General features: G+C 41.9%; 1 protein-coding gene across 1 annotated transcript in view; it reads right to left on the reverse strand.

The window, feature by feature from the left end:
* The window catches only part of GPR176 (G protein-coupled receptor 176), a 376,293-nt gene that overhangs the window by 225,182 nt on the left and 125,316 nt on the right, over window positions 1–25,795 (reverse strand). The gene's annotated exons all lie outside the window — the stretch shown is intronic.

Here is a 25,795-nt window from a genome sequence, read left to right on the forward strand (position 1 = left end):
GATATCCGCAATTACGACCCTTCATGCTTATACTTAGATTGGTGCAAGACCTGAGCGATGTGTGAGTTCAGGGAGTGGACTTGCCTACCTGGTAAACGAGTTCACGTGCACATGGTGGCACTCGCCATGTTACAGACATCCTACTGCAACAATGTTGACACTCCATTGCATATGTTTGTGTTGTTGGGCGACACCCTGCATGTTTTTTTATTTTTTTGTGTCGAAAAACATCAATGAAGACTTGGTAAAAGAAGGGGGAAAGATCAGATTGAAGTAATGTTCCAGCATAGCAATTTAATTAACAATACCAAACAAATATAAAATTGCTTCCTTATTTTGTTATCTCAATCACATGTTCTACCAATATATGTAAAAGTGTTGTTTTACATGCACAAATTATTGATTCATAAACAAAAGCTAAAAAAACGAATTTAGAAGTAATTTTCTTAAAATCAGCCTCTCGATTCAAACACTTCCCATTATATTTCAATTTCCTTGTGTATTCTTATACCAATGCTCCATATTTAGAATGTGATTCCGATTGAAACGTCTTTCTTTAGAACGTCACTCATTGAATGAGTTGTCCAGTCTTGGGAAAAGCAAAGGGCACTGTTGCTCTTATTTCTATTTTATAGACAAGCGATGGATTGGCTTGTGTGCCATGTCACACATTTAAACTAGAAGGTAGGGCGCAAACAGGGACAGTGCCCCTGATTACAAATAATGCGCTGCCCTCAGTTCAGCCACAAACTTTTTCCTACCTGGAGGTAGCGCATTTTAAAAAAATGGAGTGAACGGCTGAATCAGCCTGCCTGAACTTCAAAGAGAGGTTAGCGGTCGAACTGCAGGCAGGTGCAGTGAGAAACTGCACCTTACTACAGGGACCCACTATAACCTGTTTTGTGCTTTGAACGTTCCGTGCCAATGCGGAACGTTCCATTAAGCGGGCGGGGCCGAGTCGGCCAACGGACGTGCGCAGCACTACCGAGGTTGTGCTCGCGACGGCCGTTGCCCGACGCCCGCAGCGAACGGGTTAATCCCTCCCAAGGGCTTCTACACTCAGGGGTGAACTGAGTGTGTGCCACCTTTTTGTACGCGCTATCAGTACACCTCCTAAGGGCCTGTTTGCCTCTGCGCCCACATCCGTAATAGGTTGTGGCGCTAAGACAAAGTGATTCCCTCATTTGCATGGAGCCACGCCTGATTCAAATGAGGAAGCACCCTCTCAAGACTGTGCTGAGGCTTCATGTGCACCAAAGCTTTCAGTACTACAGAAGGGGTCGCCGCACAGGTGTGTGTGTCTCCTTCTGTAATATTACATTCCCCGGGACGGGGGAATGCCCAGGAGGGATTAGCTGAAAGTAGGCGCTCAAAGCCATTGTGGCCACGAGGCACTGTTAATGGTACAGCCCCAGGTGGTCCTTTGCTCCTGTAAAAGCAATATGATGTCCCTTGTATGATGTTTTACCTAAGGTAGCTTATAACTGCCATGTTTTCTTGACAGCGCCGAAACCTGTCAACTGGAAGATCCTGTGAGACACGTAGCTTCCTTGGCAGGCGATGCATTATTTTCAAGAATTGCTGCTTCTGTCAAAACTTAGTTCACTTTCTGAAGGTTGTCTGCTCTCATTTGCATGAGCTCCACCCACTTTTTATAGTATTGAATAATCTCTGACACGTGACTGAGTCTAGAAGCTTGTTTAATAGTGTACGTGTTTCCTCCTTCCTCAGGACTCTTTGGAAGATGGACCGCATTGTTTCATTTTGCTGTGATTCACAGTTTTAAAGAAATAAATATATTTTAAAAGTCAACAAACACTTGGAGGCAGTGTTTTATTGCATGTTCATAACACCAAAAGGGGTAGGGAGGAAACAAAGGTGATGGGCATGCAGTGGCACAAGTAGTGTTGTAAAAAACTGCCCTTACTCACACACAAATGTGTGTGACATGCTTCATCATCGGGTCTGCTTGCAATACCCCCTAACGTAGCCACGCACAGGATGGAGCATAGGGAAGGGGCTGCTAATCTGACATAGGAATATAGTAAACAGGATGTTTTTGACCTTGGGGTTCTGAGTGGTGTCAGAGACCACTCGAGCTTTGCTTTCGTTGTCTTTTTGATGTCACTCAGAAACTCTCCGTAAAAAACATCTAATGTCGAACTGGTCTGCAGGGCGATTAGGCAGTGGCCGATGGGCTGGTCTGACAGGTATGTGTGTGAGCCAGTTTTGTGTCTGTTTACAGGCCTGTTTTATGGTCCGCTAGACCAGCTTTCACTGTTGATTTCTCTGGTATTAAAGCAAACATTACCTGAAGCGAGGTCAAACCCATGCAGTCTTCCAGACTTTGTAAAACACTTTTACTGCTCCATTTTGCAATCATGGGCCACATTTTCAGATATCCAATTCACTAATAGGGGCCACTTTTATTTTGGTGCCTAGCACTATTTTCTGCCCCAGTCAGACCCAGAAAACATCCCCGTCATTCGGTGTTACCCATCTATAATTCTGTATATAATGACCTCCTTTAGGGCTTGTAAGGACAGTGGTCGAGTCAAAGAATAGAGTTGATATAGTGAGAGTAATCTGGGGAGAAGAAGAGAGATCAAACTGTTGTGGTCAGAATCGTATCCTTTCAGTGCAGCATAGATACCATACAATTCAATTAACTAATGGCAAATCTTAATCACGCTTTTCAATTTTCTATTAATTTTTGTATAAAGCTTTCTTTCTACTTGGTGTCATTATTTTTCAATTGATGCTCTTTTCTCAGACTTCCATTCATGTGCATTTTCTTTGGAGGATTCTGATGCGGAATGCTATATCGATCATCATTCCAGTATCAACTGTGGAGCCCACATGGAGCTATCATCTCTAACCTATCTACAAAATCAGATATCTGTTTCAGGGGCGACATCTTAATATAGCCATAGAGCCAGCCATAGCGGGCTCTACTGGCCATTAAAGGCCCGCCCCAGCGTTAAAGGTGAAGGCGAGGACCTTTAACAAGGGAGGGGCCAATAATGGCCAGTAGAGCCTGCTAAGGAGGGCTTTAAGGCTATTAGAACATTCCACCCCAGAGGGCAGAATTTTCTAATTTGTAAAACCAAGGCCTCATGGAGCCCGAGGGGGATGAAATCCCTTCGGGCTCCGTGAGACCTTTGTTAAACATTGGAATGTTGATGCTCCGGGCTTCTACTGGCCATTAGAAACACAGAGCATTCCATTGTTTTCAATGGAGCGCTCAACATTCCAATGTTCTACTGCATCTTAATGCTTTGGTTCTGGTGCATTGTGGTATATCAGTTGAGTGACACCGTAAGAAGCCAACCTTCTGGGCTAGTGACAAAGTCCAGTCTTGAGGACAGACCAGCTTGGCCATTGGTATCCTTAGCTCACCATTGGTAGCATATCTTGAAAAGTGAGGCTACATTCGAAAGGAAAGTGTGGATCGTGCAATTATAATTATTTAGTACAATTATACAGTCAAGAGATGTAAAGATGTCCTAGTTGCAAAATTTTGATTAAAAAGTACTGGATACATATTATGTAGCAAAATTATCAGATTTGGATGTGTATATTGGGGGTACATGTTTACTAAAGCCCTTCCAGAAAGAATAAAGGGCTCAACTAGTTAACTACTCTTTTAAATAGGGTATAAGTGAACTGGACAAAAAACAAGGAAAACCAACACATTTCTTTCTAAACTGCATTTTGAATTGGTAGTTGTATCCTGCAAAGTATGGCCAATGGGTGCAATGAGAAGTTGAACCTCAGGTGGTTAATGACACAGGAATTAAATGTGAGTTTTAGGGTCGAATTAATTGCACTAAATATTGACCCAGGTGTTGGTATCTGACTTGGTGGCTCCAACCAAGACTTGTAGCCGTTGAGTTACATCAAAATAGGTTAAAAGGCCTGAAACAGGAAATCAGCCATGTTGTGGCTGCAGATTTGTCCAGGCAGGAGGTTGTCTAGTTAAAATCCAGAGAGTTAGATCATGGTTCATAGATTCTACCTCCCTCATTCAGGTTTCAAGGTGGTTCTAAGGAAAGCGGCCAACGCAGTGGTATTTGAAGGGTGTAGTGTTTGATTTCCGCTGGTGGTTGCAGGTGGTGGCCACGGCACTCATTTTTCTTTGTCAGACTTTGTCCCAGAACAAGAGAGGGAAAAACATACAAGGGGAAGAGAAGGTCAGAAAAGCAATGTTATGTTATGTTAATTTCGATTTATATAGCGCCAAATCACCGACAGGTCTCTTAGCGCTTGCTTTGGGAACCCATCCTGGCTTTCCCTGCGAGATAACCCCTACTGGGCATCCCCAAGGTGAAGACCAGGCATCCCATCGCAGTGGGGCCGTAGTGGAGATTAAGCAAGCTATTGCCCAGAGTTGCAGAGTGTGAACCCATGATTCGAGCAGGCACCGAGGCGAGAATTATCGAGTCTGTGGACATTTTGAGCTCAAGACCCTGCCGCATCGGGAATTGAACCCTGGTCCCGGGTCTGACCTCTGCATCAGGGTCTGCCTCCTCTAACCAGTGAGCCACACTTCTCCACAATGACAAAAGGAGGAAGCAGGAACCTGCTAGAATGAGATAAACGTTTTTCAGAAAAGGGGGAATGGATCCTACTACGGTCAGGAAGGACCTATAAACCATTATGAATAAACAAAACCTGACCTGCTGTTCGATACTGCTGTTTGATCATTAAACAGTCTTAGACCTTATCTGATTCAAATGGTCTTTTGTAATGTATTTATTCTTTTTAGAAAAAAACATTTATCTTGATAAAGCATTGTGAAGACATGCCTATCCCAAAGACACACTACATTGATGAAACCATATTCAGTATTTAACAAAAGTCATAGATCGTGTAGAAAATACAAAACCGCATTAAATCATGAACAAAATAAATTTTGTACCAGTCAACTGATTCAAACCAACAACAGCCAATTGAGTGACAATGTATACATAATTTATAATGAAGACTACATTGGCTGTTCTACTACTGGGAATACATTTGAATGTCAAGCAGGCATACACAATTAGAAACACCTTGCTTCGCTTGCACAATTGTCATTTAAACAACCCAGTAGACGCTAAACGCCGACACGTTTCGAATCCCTAAATCAGTTCCAGGGTTCTCTTCAGGGCTTGAGAGAGGATGTGCTCTTAGTGTGAAGTCTGTAAGGTTAAGTCTTTTAAGAATAATGAGGGTTTTTGCTGATATATTTTCTGTTTGTATAGAAGGACATACAAGAAGTCCGTGTCTATTTTGAATTTGAAATTTTATTTTAGCGATGGTCAGTGACATGTTGTGCACATACAGGGCAGTGGAGAATACTACATTGTATGAACATCTATCTATCTATCTATCTATCTATCTATCTATCTATCTATCTATCTATCTATCTATCTATCTATCTATCTATCTATCTATCTATCTATCTATCTATCTATCTATCTATCTATCATTTGTAGAGCGCACTGTTATCCAGAAGGGTTTCCTAGCCCTATGAGGCAAGTAGGAAGTCCAAACTGTTAGAGAGAAAAGCCAGGTTTAAAGAGCCATCGAAAAGTAGGTGTAGATGGGTTGGGATCTAAGCAAATATAGATGCTGGTTCCACAACTTATTGGCCGGAAAAGAGTAAGTCCATTCACACCACAAGCCTGCTTGATCTATGGTACCTAGAAGAAATAGCATCATGAAAAACGCAATAGACGAGCTAGTATACTAGGCAGTAGTATGCTCTGAAAATGTAGAGGACTGTATTCCAGAAAGCATGATGACAAATGAAAGGACCCTTGACATCACTTGTCTACTGACTGGGAACAAATGTAATCCCACCACTGGTTACAAGGAGAGGTGTGTCAAGGAAAATTAAGAAGAAGACGCGCAGCGGTATTCTGGGCCACCTGATGCCATGCCATCAAGAATTTTGACAGACCAGTTTCTAAAGACTACCAACCAGGAGATGATAATGGCATGGATTATGCTCCTTTAGTCAACTGGAAGTTAAGAGAATTTTTTGTGCCAGAAAAACATAATAAAAGCAATTGGCTCTAGTATGAGTAATTTGAGAAGCCAGGGAAGGCTTTTCTTCAACCTAATCATCCAGGAGTTTGAAACAGTGGGAAGGAACAGCAGGAGAGCCCAGCTTGAAAGACTACTATAAAGATGACCACATTGGAGTGGGGCCAACAAAAATCAACACCTCTGTTTTTTTCAGAATTATATTTGAGAGAATTGTTTTTCATCCACAAGGAGGCGTCAGCTAGACAGAGCCAAAATAAACAAATGCAGACTGAGGCTTGAGTAACTGTGTCCTGCTCAATAATACCCATTTTATTTCAGAACCTCTATTTGTAAATGTTGGCGTCTGACTCTTTACGAGGGTTCGGCAAACTCCTCCTCTTGGTTAGAATGCACATTGATTCTGATGAGTGTCAGTTTCCTAAGAGTATTCTGCTTTTTGAGTTGTCTCCAATGGACCTGGTCTGTAGTTGTTCATTTATAACTACAAATAGCAGTTATGTTTACAAGAAGATATGTTTCTGAGACAAGGCAATCAAATTTTCAATGCCATTTTTCACGGACATTCACAGATCCAGTTATTTTCAAATTTTTTATCTTTATTTGTTGTTTTTATCTCGGCGTGTTCCTTCTTAGCGCCAGATCAAATACGGCTCTTGTACTCTTCTGTTTGCAAATCAAAATAGCCCCTCATTCCTAGTGGCATATCAAATGCAGCTTTAGTTTGCTTCTGTTAATGGATCACATACAGCCAGCACGTGTTTCGACCCCCAGTGGCCTGCAAGCTTGGGGGGTTTTCAAGGCTGTAAATCAACAAACATATATATAGGATTGATAACAGTATTAAAAACCCTAAGATACTGTGCCGCATGCAAAAGTGAAATCGTACCAAACTGAGAGGATTTCCTACTTGTGCTTCGTAGTTTTTATCCTTATGTATGTGAGGGTGCAAGCGTGCAAAGCAGTGTGCATCCAAAGTGCCCTTCCCTTTATTGATAGGTGGATAAATAATTATAGAGATGACTTGATTTTTATATACGTATATATTTATATAATGTTTATAGATACATGTTGAGCAGCGGCATGCTGTCTTAAGTGCAATAATGACTTGAGATTACCTTTGTGTGTGGGGGGGTAGAGCACGTATGGGCTATTTTGTGTTTCGTTAACAGATGCGAACTATAGCTGGATTTGATTTGTCACTAGGAATGAACGGCCATCTTGGTTCATGAACATGGAAGTATTACAGCCATATTAGATCTGTCACTAAGATGGAATATGACAACAAATAAAAACAAAAAAGAAAGATACAACTATTTGAAAATAACTAGACCTGTGAATTTCTTTGAAAAGGTTGCATTGAAGAGCCAAATTTAGCCTTGGCACATCCGGTCAAAAAAAAAAGGGTATCGCCCATGTATGCTATTAAAGACAGACCAGTAAGGCGGGTTTGGGGTGCCACGTGCTCAAGGTGTGACCTAATGTAAGCCTTGGATCTTCAACTGGAAATAAAGGATCAGCCGCAGCCCATGCAGGTGAGATCGGTAGGGTCTTCGGGCCGGGTGGGGGGGATTTCGAGCCACGAGGGAATATTAATTATTTATTTAATTTTCCTTCATGGTCGTCTGTCAAATCCCCCCCCCGCCCCCCCACCCCCCCCCAACCCAGCCCCACCGCCCTTACCTGCACGGTCCGCAGCTGGAAAGGACTGGAACTAGCCCAATGCAAGACCCCGAGCTCTTATAGAGGAAAGTTGAGTCAGCAAAACAGAGTGCGACATTGCGTCAACAGTTGTAGACGGTGGGGAAGGGATCAGGGCTTCTCTGCCTCCCTGATCCAGAGTAATTTGCAGCTCATCCGCCATGGTCAGTAAGGATGATTTATATAGTGCAGAAGACGATTACCTGACTGTGTCAGACCTAGTATTTTGCTGGGATATAAAATGCAGAAAATTAGATATAAATTTGCTCTTCCAAAAGAAAAGCAGCAAATGGGAGCAAGGTGATGGGTTGGTAATTATGTAGGACAAAAGGGTCGACATAATGTAATTTTTAAGGACCGGGGTCCAAGGAGATCCCAGATTACTAGGTGAACACAGTGAAAAAAAGCACTACACACAATGAAAAGAGCAGCAACCGTAGCTGGCTGCGGTTCTTCTGAAAATACTCTAATTTTATTATGAGTCATGGGAGCCTGCAATCCTTGTGCAAAAGCGTGTCTCTAATTTCTTTATTACAGGTGACTTGTGATGCACCTAGTCGTCTGTAATAAAGAAATGATATAGCCGCTCAACTGAAATAATTGATTACAGTTGAGTTCTAACAGTGACTAACAATGCCTGCAGCTAAACGGAAGGGAGGTCACTGAGCATACGCTATAGTTTTGAAATGACACCTAGCTTTTAATTTTCTGATCTGTTTTTCTAGATCAGCGATACTCAAAGTACGACCCGGGGTCGCATGTTGCCCTTCTGACATTTACATGCAGCCCTGTCAGCCAGTAGCAGCACCGGGCGGGCTGCTGTTTTCTGGAATAACTAGTACTGAGAAATAAGTTAAATAAACAGGAAATCCTTTATTTAAAGGTTAAACAAAGCAAACAACTAGGTTATCCTGCACCACTTAACTTTAGAAACACCTTTATTTTTAAAGACATCTTGCAGCAAACATGTCAAAATATGATAAGAACTCTTCAAAATTCCAAAACAGTATTCCATTTAGATGCAGAATTGTTTCACCTTAGTACATCAAATTATATCACTGCATTAAGACATCTTTTTTATTTAGAAGCAATAGTTTTGAACATGAATGTACAACACTCATTCTTCCCCCCAACCTGACATCAATGTCAATAGTGAACTGAGATGCAAGTTGGTTGTTAAGTTCAGTCCTTTGGCTGGGTTCCTGTTAGACCTGGCATCTTAGACGTGATTTCCCCCAGTCTTTTTGCTTCGGACCTCCTGTTTTTTTTTTTTACAGTGTGCTGCATTTAATTTTTTGCTGGTGCTCTGGGCACCTTATCACTGCCAGCCAGTGCTATAATGCAAGTGCTCTCTGTGAACATTGCTTTTGTGAAGTTGATTTTTAAATTGCTTGTGTGAAATTCCCACTTTTGGAAAGTGTGCATACTCTTGCTTAATCATTCTGTGCCTCTGCCTGTCTGGAGATTCCTGTCTGGGCTGGCTGACAGTTGGGCTCTTGTGCATTCACTCTAGACAGTCACATAAAGGGAGCGGAGGTGTGCTTTGCATATCCTGATGGGCCATCACCAGGCTGATGAGCCTTCCTGAGCTAGAGCCGAAGGAGGAGTTGTCACCCTGTCCTTACACAAAGCTGTCTCAACCCTCTGTAGTGTGGCTGGAGGCAGGTCAGGTAAAGGTGTTGTGCACTGCAAAGACTTTCTTTTTAAATTTGCCTACATCAAAGAAAGAAATGGGTATGAGTATTGGACTTCTGACATCCCAAAAGGAGAACACTTCTGGTATGAGGACATTCTGCCAGGAAGAAGAGCTGGATTGCTATCAGGTGATACTGCCACTTTGCTGGGTGCTTTGCTGTGCTGGCCGGCTGCTGCTGCTTCTGCCCTGGGAGTGAAAGGGCTGGACTCTCCTTTTTATATCCTACCTCCAAGGTTCTCCAAGGGCTTGTGTGTACGTGCCTCCTGGTATGAAGTCTGAATGCCATCAAAGACTCCACCTGCATCTTGCTAACAGAATTTGGACCTCTCTACTGAGAGTCCCGATTGCTAAGTGGTGCCAAATCTAGTTCCTGGGCCCTTGGAATCGTGTTGTTGGTGCTACAACCCAAGAAAAGCAACCCCGACGCTGTCAGCGATGCCGCTGTCTGCACGGGAGCCGAGGGCACCGCATGTGAAGAACACAACACACTGCCACAACTTATACCGCAGCTCTGGTGTTGCCGATGAAAGCAACCTATCAACTCTGACTCTGTCATTGAGGCTGCTGCCTGCATCGGAGCCTAGGGCATCACTCCTGAAGTGCACGACGCACTGGTCCAACTTACACCGCATGCCCTGATGCCTGTTGATGACAGTGCCTCAACTGCATCCTTGCGGAGTCAATAACTGATGTGCGTGACCTCCCGAACTCATTGACACTGTCCCATTGTAAGGAACTGACACATCGCCGCCAATGCAGTCTCACTTCCCCTGCACCAGTAAGGGTCATGCCTCACCTCCCCTGCCTAGCAGTAAGAAAGTGATGCCTCACCTCCCATGTGGCAGTAAAGAACCGACGTTGCATTAGCCCAGTGAAACCTCACCTACCCAACGCCATGCAACGTCTTTGTTTTCCTCAGTTTCCAAGGTACTGTAACCAGGGTCCATGTGACTCAACAGCCAGCATGCTCTTCCTCGTGAACAACTCCGAACTGTTGGATTATTACCTGTCTCGACTTTGAGATAACCCCAGTTGGAGCTATTGTTTAATAGGACCTACATTTTTACTGTAATCTTTTTAAAAGTGATATCTTGATTAATGTATGTTGGATTTTTACCGTTTTGGTCTTGCTTTATTCAGATAAATATTGGCTATTTTTCCAAACTGGTTTGGACTTTTTTTGCAGTGTTTTCACTGTTACAGTATGTGTATGTACAAATGCTTTACACATTGCCTCTGAGATAAGCCTGACTGCTCATGCCAAGCTACCAAGGGAGTGAGGAGTTATCTTAGCTGTGTGACTTCCTTACCCTGACTACAGTGAGGGTCCCTACTTGACCAGGGTGCAAATCACCACCAAATTGAGACTTGTCTCTAACAGTTCCTATTATACATGAACAACTGTATAGTTTATTAAATCACACACAGAAGAACGTCTTGTACAATGCACATCCTGAAGTCATGTTTTTTTATGTCCTTTTATATGTGATAATAAATAAATAGAGGGAAAGTGAAAAAAAACAACTCCCTAGGATCACAAAATTTGGTAAAGTGGGGGAGCCGGGATTAATCCCAGTTTTTCTGGTTTCACATTGTGCAATTCAGCCACTAGATGTATAAGCTTCCCCTACACCTACCTTCCCAGCGCTGCTCCCAACACAAGATGAACATGATCATGAGCAGAAAGAAGATATTGATGGCAAATTATAGGACAGATAGAATCTCTATACTTGTTTTTACACATTCTAAGGCACAGCACTTTTTTTATCTGACTTGTATTAAACTGATTCTGAAATTCTTTTTAAACAAATATCTAAGTGCTTTTTGGTGTGTTTAATTTTGTCTAGAGTTTCTAATGTTATTCTTCATGTTTACAAGCATCCTATCTCTTTCACATGAACATGGAGCCCACCTTGTTATAAAGCATTTTGTAGGAAGAATAATGGCATGTCCATGCATTATAAGCAATAAAGCACCTCCTGCAGTACATTATAATTATATTTCAAGTCACCTCAGCCTTCTCTCTCACTTCTTTATAGGGCCATGTTCAAAGAAGGTGGTAAACGTGTGCTTTAAACCTCATGGAATTGAGAATTATGTTTGATTTACTCCTGGTAAATCCTGGTCAGAAAGGTTATTCCCTATTCCGCAGGGTTCAGCGCCTATTTGTATGGTGCTGGCATGGCGCGATTGCACAGTAGTGTAAATATTGCTTGCAGGGTTTGAACCCAGACAGTACCGTACAACTTGTAATCTTGTGTCTTGCCCTCATGTTATTGGTAGTTGTTTTCATGGGAAGTGGCTAATTAGTAAAGTAATATTGTTGGTTGATGGGGAGGAGATCTTTGAAGCGCTGAAGCAGGGGCCAATTCCACCTTGGGGATCAGATTATGCCAGAATATATCAGTATGCACCACTGCAACCAAGAGCTCTTCATGGCTTTTCATTTGAAGATGAAAGAAGCCTTGAGGAGGACAGAAAGGCATACATCCACTCTTAACTCAGTACGTGTGTTTGGACAGGCGTGCTGTCATATTTAATGCATGTGTTTGTTAATCTGTATTCCTGCTGTGTAGTGCGCTCTGCACACATCCTCCAGACATGAAGGTGTTGGGTCCAGAGGACATCTTTAATGCATCAGGCGAGGGAAAAGGGCTTCTTCACGTGCAGCTGGAAGCAGAAATGCACTGTTGTTCCAACCTCGCAGCAAAGAAAACTTAAATAAACCACGATCCTCTTACTCAAGAGTTGGCTCTTCTCCATATAACCACAATACTCAAACATAAATATACAGCATATCCCTGGATATATAAGCATTCATTTGAATTATATATGTGTACCTAGATATGTGCATTCCTTTAGAAATGTGTATAATAATTCTGTTTATGAATATATAGATTTTCGTTAGTTTCTGCTTTACACATGTACAATTTAGTTATGGTTATATTATTCTATGTTTATAGGGCACTGCATAAATAGCAAATTTGTATCCTATCTACAATTGCTTCACTATTGAATTAAAAACAAAAGATATATACAATGTAAAAAGGTCTGAATGTATTAAATACAACTTAAATCTAGATATATTACCTTTGTTAAACATATTCCATGTACTTATGTATCTTTATATTTATTATTTTACTCAAAATTCAGCATCTCAAATGCACTACCCTATTTCTCACCCTATACCTCTCTCAATATATCCTCTACCTCAACTCTCTGGCTCATCTCAAACCTCATTCTACTACTCTGATCGCCAAAATAACCCTTTCTAGACTCTTCCCTCCTGTACCCCTCCTTGCATCATCTCAAACCTCTTTTTTTCAGATCTCCAAAACAAGCCTTTCTAAACCCTTCCCTCTGACACTTTCCCCCACCACCTCCCCTTTACTCATCACAAAATTCCTCCTAGTGCTATGATATCCAACACTTTCTGGACCCTTCCCTCTTCTACCCCTACACTATCCTTTTCAATCCAACTAACAGACTTACATGTCCACCGCTTACCACCTTTCACATTTCCCTATACTAATTCACCACTAATTATGTTTGGTTTCTACTAGACACCATCTCTCCTGACGTCGCCTTCCTAACAGAAACATGGATGAACGCTTCCTCCGCCCCCGACATCGCCATCGCTATCCCTGATGACTATAAGATCACACGCAAGGACCGCACCGACCATACAGGAGGTGGAATCGCTATCGTCCATAAGAAATCAATCCGCATCTCAACCAGCTCGGACGCCAACCTCGCCAACTCCGAACACCTTCACTTCCAGATCCACATCGACCCCAAAACCACACTCAGAGGCACCCTCCTCTACAGACCACCAGGACCCCGCGCAAAATTCAGTGAAGACATCACAGACTTCATCACCCCACACGCACTCCCCTCCAAAGACTACATCCTCCTGGGAGACCTCAACTTCCACCTTGAAAAGATCAACGACCGCAACACCGCCACCCTCTTGGACAACCTAGCCAACCTCGGACTTAAACAACTGGTCACTTCCCCCACCCACATCGCAGGCCACACACTCGACCCCATCTTCACCTCCAGCAATCATGTCTCCTTCAGCCACTCTACGAATCTCCTCTGGACTGACCACAGCTGCGTTCACTTCACCTACAACAAGCCGAAACCCATCATCCACCTCCAACCAACTCTACAAAGAAACTGGAACAAAATCACCACGGAGCAGATCTCCACATCGCTCCTTCAAACCTCCCCAGCCCTCTCTTCTAACGCCAACGAAGCCGCCTCCAACCTCACCCTCTGGTTATCCAACACCGCCGACACCTTAGCACCACTGAAAATACGTCAACACAAACTTGGCATCAAGAAGGCCTCATGGTTCAACGATGATCTCAAGAAGTCCAAGAAACTGTGCCGCTCCCTTGAAAAGGCCTGGAAAAAAGACCCATCCACCAGCAACAAGGACGCCTTCAAAAGCGCCATCCGTACTCACCACCAACTGATCCGAAAAGCCAAGAAAACAGCATTCAAGGATCGACTGGACAACAACGCCCACAACAGCAAGGAACTTTTCAACATCGTCAAGGAATTTTCCAACCCCTCGGCCAACTCCAACGACATCACCCCCTCTCAAACCCTCTGCGACTCCCTAGCTTCGTTTTTCCACAACAAGATTGCTGACATCCACAACAGCTTCGACAACCAACCCGGAAGCCAACCCACCCTACCATCAGCTGACCATCTTCCCCCCGTTAACACCCTTAACGCCTGGAACCCAATCTCCACTGAGGACACCATCCGCCTGATGAATTCCATCCACTCTGGATCCCCCACAGACCCATGCCCTCACCACATCTTCAACAAAGCAGACTCCGTCATAGCTCCGCACCTCCGAGATGTCATCAACTGCTCCTTCAACTCCGCTACCTTCCCAGAAGACTGGAAACACGCTGAACTCACCGCCCTTCTGAAAAAACCAACAGCAGACCCCACCGAACTCAAAAACTACCGCCCCATCTCGCTTCTTCCATTCCCGGCCAAAGTCATCGAGAAAGCTGTCAACAACCAGCTCGCCGCCTTCCTCGAAGCCAACAAATCACTCGACCCCTCACAATCTGGCTTCCGAGCCAAACACAGCACTGAGACCGCCCTCATCGCAGCAACAGACGACATTCGAACTCTACTGGACAATGGAGACACAGTCGCCCTCATCCTCCTCGACCTCTCTGCAGCCTTCGACACAGTCTGCCACAGCACCCTTTTACAACGCCTCAGAAACATCGGAATCCAAGGAAAGGCACTGGAATGGATCACCTCGTTCCTCACCGGAAGAACCCAGAGAGTCCGCCTCCCACCATTCAAGTCCGAAGCCTCTGAAATCATCTGCGGCGTACCACAAGGATCCTCACTCAGTCCCACCCTCTTCAACGTATACATGAGCCCCCTTGCGGCCATCGCCCGCCAACACAACCTCAACATCATCTCTTACGCGGATGACACTCAACTGATCCTTTCTCTCACCAATGACCCCAGCACCGCCAAAACTAACCTACACGAAGGAATGAAAGAAGTCGCCGAATGGATGAAACAAAGCCGTCTGAAACTGAACTCAGACAAAACAGAAGTCCTCATCTTAGGTAAATCCCCCTCTGCATGGGACGACTCCTGGTGGCCGGAAGCCCTCGGAAATGCACCCATCCCGACAAACCACGCACGGAACCTTGGCGTCATCCTGGATTCTTCACTCTCAATGAACAGACAAGTCAGCGCCGTATCCTCTTCCTGCTTTAACATTCTTCGCATGCTCAGAAAAACATTTCGCTGGATCCCCACCGAAACAAGAAAAACAGTCACCCACGCTCTAGTCACGAGCCGACTGGACTACGGAAACACCCTCTACGCAGGCACCACCGCTAAACTCCAGAAGAAACTACAACGAATCCAAAACGCCTCAGCCAGAATCATATTAGAAATCCCACGCAACGAACACATCTCTGGTCACCTTAAAGACCTCCACTGGCTACCCGTCAATAAGAGGATTACTTTCCGACTGCTTACCCACGCACACAAATCACTCTACGACATCGGACCAGATTGCCTCAACTCTCGACTGTCCTTCTACACCCCCTCCCGCCAACTTCGCTCTTCCAGCCAAGCCTTCGCCACTGTACCTCGCATCAACAAGACCACCATGGGAGGCAGATCCTTCTCATACCTAGCTGCCAAAACATGGAACTCACTCCCCGCTTACCTTCGCCTCACCCAGAATCACCTAACGTTCAGAAAGCAGCTTAAAACGTGGATATTTGACAAGTAATCCTCCTCCCCCTCCTTAGCGCCTTGAAACCCTCTGGGTATGTAGTGCGCTATATAAATTGTTTGACTTGACTGACTTGACTTGACACTATCCTTTTTCAATCCAAATGATTGACTCAGATGTCCTCTACTCAAATTAATGTCATATTTCCCCATACTAATTCACCACTAATTCATTTTGGGATCCTGAGTAGGTTGCTACTCCTCGAAAAGCGCTTCGACACCTCGTCAGGGGTAGTAAGCGCTATATGAATGCAATTCCAATTACATACAGGGCCCAATTGTTACCTCTGTTAAACTATATATTACAGAGGCGGCTACAGTAGTTCTGTAGTCATGGTTACGGCGCCGCTTCCTCCTGAAGAAGCACTCGGGATGCCTAATGGATAGAGACTGATTTACGAGATAGTCTCACAAAAATGTGTTCATGAACTTCATTTTGAGACTGGAAAGATTTCAGAAAATTAGCCAAGAAATGGAAAATCTATTACGTTTTTCTTTCAGTAGTACAATAGAAATTTGTGCTGAAGTGCACCTCAGTAACCCCAGACAATTTAGACCAAATCTTGGATGACAAGACAAGTGTTTAGTGCAACTTAGCTTCCAGGGTTGTTATGGTGAAAAAGTTGTAGAAGTTTATTAGAACATTGAGACAGTATGGGGGCTTTGTGTTGGCTCCGTTGAAAATCCAAAACATTTGTTTTTAATTTAAAAAACATATATATAAATAAGTACAGACAATTATAGGTTTATAGCACTGCATGTTTGAGACAAGCTTTGGCTTTGAATCAATGATACTTTGATATTTGATTGTTTTATTTCAAACAGAAAATCGCTATCTCCTGATAACTCACATACAGCTAAAATTACAAGTGATAAATGTTTTATGAAAAATGCTAACAGTATGTAATATATAGATATGTAAAAAAAATTGATACTTGTATAGCGCACTACTCACCCGCAAGGGTCTCAAGGCGCTTGTACGAATACCGCTGTGGAACCCATCCTGGCTTTCCCTGTGAGGCGTCCACTCCTGGGCACCCCCAAGGTGGAGGCCAGGCATCCTTAGCGTTGTGGGGGCCGTTGCGGAGATTAAGCAAGCTATTGCCCAGAGTTGCAGAGTGGGACTCTATGATTGGAATAGGCACCGAGGCGAGAATTATCAGGTCCGTGGAATTTTTGAGCCCAAGACCCGTAGAGGCAGGGAATTGAACCCTGGTCCCGGGCTAGACCTCTGCATCAGGGTCTGCCGCTCTAATCATTGAGCCAGACTTCGCCACTGATATGGTAATAATCTGTTTATTCTGATATAATACTACACTAATAAAGTCATTCTCAACCAACTACCACTGTAGTGTAATGGTCAAAATCCACCTTATTACTACAGTATACTGAAAGTGACCTGAGAACAACACTGTTTACTGCCACACAGATTAAACGCTACAAGGATATTTACAGCTTCATTATGCATTCCTACTGTTTGTAGGCCATGCAAATAATATACGTTACTATTAGGCGGTTTCTGATACTTGGTTTACCTATAGTTACTATTAACCAGTTTATGATGCTTGGTTTACCTGTAGTTACTATTAGTCAGTTTATGGTGCTTGGTTTACCTAGAGTTACTATTAGCCAGTTTATGGTGCTTGGTTTACCTGGAGTTACTATTAGCCAGTTTATAGTGCTTGGTTTACCTAGAGTAACTATTAGCCAGTTTATGGTGCTTGGTTTACCTGGAGTTACTATTAGCCAGTTTATGGTGCTTGGTTGACCTAGAGAGTTACTATTACCCAGTTTAAGATGCTTGGTTTACCTAGAGTTACTATTAGCCAGTTTACGATGCTTGGCTTACCTAGAGTTACTATTAGCCAGTTTACGATGCTTGGTTTACCTAGAGTTACCATTAGTTTACGATGCTTGGTTTACCGAGAGTTACTATTACCCAGTTTACGATGCTTGGTTTACCTAGAGTTACTATTAGCCAGTTTACGATGCTTGGCTTACCTAGAGTTACTATTAGCCAGTTTACGATGCTTGGCTTACCTAGAGTTACTATTAGCCAGTTTACTATGCTTGGCTTACCTAGAGTTACTAGTAGTCAGTTTACGATGCTTGGTTTACCTAGAGTTACCATTAGTTTACGATGCTTGGTTTACCGAGAGTTACTATTACCCAGTTTGCGATGCTTGGTTTACCTAGAGTTACTTTTAGCCAGTTTATGATACTTGGCTTACCTAGAGTTACTATTAGCCAGTTTACGATGCTTGGTTTACCTAGAGTTACTATTAGCCAGTTTACGATGCTTGGCTTACCTAGAGTTACTATTAGCCAGTTTACGATGCTTGGCTTACCTAGAGTTACTATTAGCCAGTATACGATGCTTAGTTTACCTAGAGTTACCATTAGTTTACGATGCTTGGTTTACCGAGAGTTACTATTAGCCAGTTTGCGATGCTTGGTTTACCTAGAGTTACTTTTAGCCAGTTTATGATACTTGGCTTACCTAGAGTTACTATTAGCCAGTTTATGATACTTGGTTTATATATAGTTACTATTAGCCAGTTTATGGTACTCGCTTTACCAACTATTCACAAAGCAGTGGTGATAGATTGTGCTTAGTTAAGGTTAAGTCAGAGTTTCCATTGAAAAGTTGTTTTTTGTTGACATGTAACCAAACAACGTTCATCAGATTTGAATAGAAGAAGTGCTCAACACTTTCACCTCTCGTCATACAAATTGTAATAATGAGAGGTAAATAGGTTGAGCACTTCTCTAAATTATATAATAAATCCCATGCTGACTCTACAGTTAACAATCAAGTTGGGGTTAGGAAAGAACCCCAGCGTATAAGTTCCTACTGGCACCTACAATTGGATTTGAGTGAAATTGTGGAGGCTATAACATTGAGCAAGGGGGAAGGCATCCGGGCAAGATGGTATAGCCTTGGACCTTTTTAAATATAATATTGAATTCTGGGGACCGATTTTAATGCAGATAATTAATTCCTGTAGTTCTTTTGTTTTTTTTCCAACTTAGAATGAATTGATTTTGGTGCACAATTTAAAAAAATAAGACAGGCATAACCCGGCTTGCTACAGGCCAATATCCTCTTTGGACTCAACTGTTAAAATAATTGGGAGATCTCTTTTAGGCCGCCTACAGAACTTGGCTGACGACCATCAAATAATTAGCGACATCCAATACGGTTTTAGCACAGGCCTTGGTACTATTGATCAATGCTTAAATTTGGATCTTACCATGTAGAAATATACCAAGGCCAAGGAGGGTAACCTTTACCTTGCGATTTAACCGCGGCCTTTGACTGCATCATCCATGACAAACTCTGGTTGATCCTGGCAAGTATGGGAGTGGACTCCAGTCTTATTTCATTTTTGAGACAATTTTATATCAGAGCTAGGGCCAGAGTACGCTACGGAGCAGGGGGTGAGTTCACAGACCCCTTTACCATTGGAAGAGGAGTGAGACAAGGTTGCGTCCTGGCACCTTTCTTATTCACTTTGTATATTAACAACTTAGGAAAGGTTTTGAGTGATGAATGTCAGGACCTTCCAATGGTAGGGAAGCGCTCACTCCCTGGGCTTATGTATGCAGATGATGCTGTCCTTATGGCCCGTACCCCGATTAGCCTACTGAGAGTTATTTATCTAGTTTTGCAAATTTTATGTCTAACCTGGGCCTTTCAGTCAATACCTCCAAAACCTTTATTTTAAAATGTGGAGCAGGGAGCAAGAACACCCGCTCCTTCTTCCTAGAGAAAAATAACATAGAATGCGCTAAGTCCTTCTCCTATTTGGGTGTCCTATTTGATCAAACTGGCTCTTGGTCCCAGGCCGTTCGGCTAAGGAAATTGTTATTCTTAAAGGCTCTGGCAGCCTTGACTAAATTTAGCAGGAAACTGGGTAAATGACCACCCCTAGAATTACGAGAAAAAAAACAGGGTGCCTTTTCCTGATTGTTATACCTTATTCGGTGTGCCTCTCCCCCTGGGGGTGGCCACCTCTGTGTGTACAAAGATTGTGCAGTCTTATTTAGGTTACCAAATTTACAACATGAACTAACAACCCTTCAGTGTCATAGGGGACCATATATGAAACAAAGACTTGTTTAAAAGTTGTCATACATTTATTCAAAAAATATTTTTGTTAAAAAAGGTCATAGTACTACAAAACTGTTGCATTAAAAACCATTACACGATATATGTTCAGTTTATACAAACAATATTAATAACACATTTCTTAAAACCAATTTCAGTTATTTTTTAAAAAAAAGGATTTTTCCTTATGCAGCATTATTTCCAAAAAACATATTTGTACAAAGGTAATAAAACACAAATGATAGGAACAAACTGTCGACGCGGCGTTTCGGTGCCTCTTAAGTTCTTGCACCTTCTTCAGGACTCGTTCCCTGATTGGTCACATCTATAAAGACATATATCATAATACATTTCATTAGGTCCCATCTACTAGTATCAGTTGCTTATATTCAATACATCAATTGGTCAGCCTAATATTTGGTAACCTATATAGTGTCTTCTGCACATCACAACTCGAGATTCGTTCGCACTCCGTTGCTATCTTTTTTCATTATCTTTAAGTTGGTAGCCTGATGGGCTAAGCGGTAGTATGGCAGTGTTTCCTTGCACCATTATTTAGACGATTGACTCAGTTCATATTTACTCTACTGGACAATCCTTTTTCACACTTCTATCAAAAATCTTTTGATTATATCTACATGGTTTTCACTGGTGGGTCCCTTGGTTACGACCCTGGGGCCTGGAATGAAATTCTTTTGCCTTTTGACTGTGTGGATCCCAACAAGTTTATTACTCAACTTACCCAGGTGGTGTTCCCTGGATCTTTTTGATCATATGAGTCTGTTTAACCTCTGCTCATATTTTCCGTTCCCTTCATTCATATGGGATTTTTTCACAACCAATATTCTTGGTCTTTCCTCAGAGACTATGGAAATTAACCACTTCAGTACTATAAAGTAAAGGGAAAACATATCAATATATTTATTTTTTCTTTTATGGGTGATTTATATTTGCGACTAACTCCTGTTTAGTCCAATAATTAAGAAGTAGGTCTATTTAATCCTCACCGGTTATAGTTTCCAATTCTACTTTAGTTATCAGGAGGATGCCTCTGGGAGCTCCCTTTCTTTTGGGTTGGATACTTCACACACCTGCTCCGTCTAGGGATGGGATAATCTTTGTTAGTATTTCCCTACTACTCCTTTACTTCATCACAATTATCCCTTTCCTTTTGCATTTCTTACCTCATTGAGATTTTTAGAGTTACTCTTAGTTTACTTCACTCTTGGGGATGGTGGTCTTTAAGTTGAAGCCTTTTGACTTGGCTTGTATTTCTAAGAAAGGATAAATATTAAGGCTGGGTCAGAAACAGTCTGTTTCTTTTTTTAAAAAAACATTCTACTCCTATCAGCACAGTCATTACCCTATCTTTACTTACTTAGTGAAGGGAGCTGAGCTGCGTGGCGTCCTCCTGGTCTCTTGAGTCTTCTTGATCTACTGAGACTCCCTTCTGTCTGGTATTTATACCGTCAAGGGTTGGCTCATTATTTGTTTTATCAATTACACCTGGTTGATGTTTGTAGGTGTAATTGCTTGGTGACCCGCCTTTGGCGGCCATCTTGTAGTGGGTTAAAGCCCTATTTCTTATTAGCATTTTGAGTTAAATTTATTTCTGTTTGGTCTCCCTGTGTTTTTTTATTTGATTTCATAAACGTGTATTTCGTTTGTCGTATTTGCGGGGCTCTCCTGAATTATTTGGCCGTTTTCTTCGTAAAATGTTTTTCTTATTTTTCTATTATTTTCGTGCCGCGTTTACTCTATGGTAGGTTGTCGCTTGCTGTTTTCTCTGATTTAGCAAGCAGACCCCTTTCGCCCGTTTGTATCTTAATGGGTTTAAAACCCAATTGGATTCCGCTCATTCCGCTCATTCCGCGGTCGCCATTTTGGATTGGGAGACCTTTTAGTTTATTCGACCACTTCGTAATTACATATTTGGGTACCTGGCTACCTCTAAACTATTGTAGATGCTATTGTTTCTGCTGTCTAATAATACATGTTTGTTTCAATGCCAAATTTACCTGCTTTTCGTTTACTTTCTGCTGATAGTCTACGCCATCTTGGATTGGGGAGCAAAGGCCCTTTTCAGTATTTCAATTAATTGTTACCATATGTCTTTTGTTGTGGCTATAGATTTGGGTCTCCTCATTATTATTATGCTGCGCATTTTTTGTGACCATCTAGAAGGTTTTTTTTGACATCCTTAATTACAGCATTATTATTTTAATGTTGGGCATTATCTGTAGTTATGAGACCTATTGTCTGGTCGTTCCCGAAGGGGATCATTGTTTACATATCTCGATGGTTGTTTACAGCGCTACTTTAGAGTTTATCAAATGCCAGATCCCTTCATCTTGCGCATCCTGCCTACTCCTGTTGTTTGGGTTTTCTATGGCCCTTAGTTTGGGTCCAACATTTTCCTACAGTATTCTTTCCCATTCCTCTTTATTATTCAGACCTATTTTGTGGGATTTGAATTTGGACATATAATATTGTTCTCTCTGTCTACGTTTTTTGGTTATGTCTCCTCCTCTCTTATTTATACTGACTTGTTCCATAACACACCACCGTACATCTTCCACTGTGTGACCCATTTCTATCCAGTGGGCTACCAGGGGTGCTGTCAGCTTTTTGGTGCGGATGGCTGATTTGTGTTCCGTTATTCTTGTCCTGATCTCTCGTTGGGTTTCTCCTATGTATACTTTGCCACAAGGGCAATTGATCAGATATATGACATTGTTAGTCCTACAATTAAATAGTTCTTTATACGTATGTGTTGTTTTGCCCAAGGTTATATTTGGACCTGATATTATAGAGGGGCAATTTTTACAGTTTCCACAGGCATAGTTGCCTGTTGGAGTTGACCCATCTAGGGTTCTGATGGAATTCCTTTTCATTTTGTTGGGATACGTTTTAACTAGACAGTTTCTGATTGTGCGGTTTCTCCTAAAGGCAAATATTGGTTTGGGGATTGGCATTTCGCCTGGGTCATTTAGCAGCTTCCAATTGCTATTGATACAGTCTTCAATTTGTTAGAGACACATGAAAAGTTTGTCACAAATACAATAGGTTTTGTTTCATTATTTGGTCTAGTTTTTGGTTCAAAAAGACTTTCTCTATTGTAATATTTTGCCCGTTTGTAGGCTTGTTTTATCATTTTCTTTGGATAGCCTCTGTCGGCAAACTTTTTCGTTAGGACATTTGCATGTGTATCATACTCTTTCATAGTGGTACAGTTTCGCCGGACCCTTAAGAATTGACCGAACGGTATGTTATTTTTTTGAGTGGCCGGGTGGTGACTATTAAAGTGGAGCATTGTGTTGCGGTCCGTCGGTTTTGTAAAGAGTTCCACTCCTAAGACCCCCTCCATGTTTTTTATTTTAATGTCTAAAAAGTCACACTCCTCGTTACTGTACGTTGAGGTGAAATTTAGATTTTCATCACCCAAGTTTAGCCAGGTAATGAATTCCATTAGTTCCTCTCTATCTCCTTGCCAAATGAAAAAAATGTCATCTATAAATCTTGACCATTTTTGGATGTTTTCAAAGAATGGCGCCATGGGGTTAAAAATATGTTTTGTCTCGAAGTCCGCTACGTATAGACACGCCAGACTGGGAGCACAGGTGGCTCCCATGCTGGTCCCTTTCGTTTGTTTGTACATATTTTCTTTAAATAAAAATATGTTATTTTTAAGGATAAGTTCTAGACAATCTAGTATGAATATAGAGTGCTCCGATAGGTCTTCCTCCCCATTTAGCAGTAACTTTTTGATTACTTTAATGGTGTCATTTTGGGGGATATTTGTATAGAGCGCTTCTATATCAAGCGTCACCATCCACTGAGTGTTGGGGTTAAATGTTGTTCCTTCTACTTTTTTAATCATTTCTGTTGTATCCTTAATGTATGCTGGTTGCACTGTAACCAGAGGTTGAATAAATTTGTCCACATACTTACTTAGTGGTTCTGTAAGGGAATTTAGACTGGAGACAATTGGTCTCATGGGTGGGTTGTTAATGTCCTTGTGTACTTTAGGTAACCCATAAATCGCTGGGATCGTTGGGCTTTCATTATTAAGGAAATTGAATTCCTCCTGATTGATTATGCCGTCTTCCCTGGCTAGTAAGAGCAGGCTTTTTATCCGTTTACTTAGATTCTGCCATTCTGTCATGTTAGATTTTGTGTAGTGGTTTGGATTATCTAAGAGGTAGTGCATCCTCTTCTCATAGTCTGTTGTCTCTAATACCACTATACTGCCCCCCTTATCTCCGGGTTTAATAGTGATACTGTCATCCTTTTCTAGATTGTTTAATGCCTTTTTTTCTTCCAAGCTTAGATTGTTTTTTGTCCACAACCTCTGATCTAGTATATATTCAAGTCCTCTTGTTATAACCCTTTCAAAAGTGTCTACATTTTTATTAACCATGGAACTCAACGGGGTCCACACTGATTTAGGGCGTAGACCAGATTTATTGTCTGTAGGCATTCTTTCTTTGCCCTCAAAGTATTTTTGTAATCTAATTTTTCTTATCAGCTGTTGTAAGTCCCTTTCCAAAGTAAATCTGTCTGGTGGTCCCGCTATGGCATAGCCCAGTCCTTTTTCTAATAGACTAATTTCTTCCTTGGTCATTTCCCTATTTGCTAAATTTATTATTGGGGCTTTTGTATCAGGTTCTAATCCCATGTCTTTTGACTTCTCGTTTTCATGTAGGGACGTTGTTGGCCCTGGTTGGTCTGGTAGTTGCCTCTCCCTCTCCCCTGTCCTCTCGGGGTTGGGTTTTGGTTTTGATTTCCCCTGTGCCTGTCTAAAAAAACTAGACTATCCTTTGTTTGTTTATTAGGTCGGTCTCTTTCTGTGTCGGTTTGGTTCCCTGTTGTTGTCTCATTCTCCGAGTCACTACTTGTGTATGAAGTGTCAGAGAATGTTACCCCCCGTCTAGGTCCCTGGCGTTTGTTGGTTTGCCAGTTGCCTTTATTGGACCGATCTTCCCTGGGCCTGTCAAAATAATCTTTTTGTATATAAGGATATACTAACTCCTGTTTATATTGATTTAGGTCTTTTTTAAATTTATTACTCTTTTTATTAATCAAGTAATCCTTATACCCGTCGAGATCCCGTTGGATCTCTTCCAGTTTTTGTTTTGCATCCTCTACTGAGGTATTGTCTTTTAGTTTCCTTTCCATCTCATCTAATTAAATTTTTTCTATGATCAGGGTGGCTTGTGCTGTCTCTATAATTAGCAAGAGCCAATCTCTGCTGCACCTGTTGGCTATGAAAGTCCAAGTTTCTAAAAATTTTTCATTTTTTATAAAAAGGCTCGGTTCATTCTTAACCTGCAACCCCTTGGGTATCATCCCCTTCTTACAATATTGTATTAGAAAATCTGAATGTAATTCAGTCCTAATTATTTTTTTCTTGTGGTTCCAGAGTTCCTTCCATTGTTCTAAATCGGTATTACTTGCTGTTATTGTGTTTACACTTTTGTCTGGACAGTTGACTAGTTTATTAAATTGATCGTCTGAGAAACTGAATACTTTAAAGGTGTCCATTGCATCAATTATGAACCACCGTGTGATTAATCACACCTCACTACTTTGTGAGGAAAATAGAGAACACAACTCCCCAGTTAAAGAACTGTACTATGTAGTCGGAAAAGTTATGAGTAGGGAGCTACCCTTTCTGTCAGGAAAAGGACTGGGTCAACAATTATGAAAAAAACAGGGTGCCTTTTCCTGATTGTTATACCTTATTCGGTGTGCCTCTCCCCCTGGGGGTGGCCACCTCTGTGTGTACAAAGATTGTGCAGTCTTATTTAGGTTACCAAATTTACAACATGAACTAACAACCCTTCAGTGTCATAGGGGACCATATATGAAACAAAGACTTGTTTAAAAGTTGTCATACATTTATTCAAAAAATATTTTTGTTAAAAAAGGTCATAGTACTACAAAACTGTTGCATT

Source organism: Lissotriton vulgaris, chromosome 9 (assembly GCF_964263255.1).
Source record: "Lissotriton vulgaris chromosome 9, aLisVul1.2, whole genome shotgun sequence".
NCBI lineage: Eukaryota > Metazoa > Chordata > Amphibia > Caudata > Salamandridae > Lissotriton > Lissotriton vulgaris.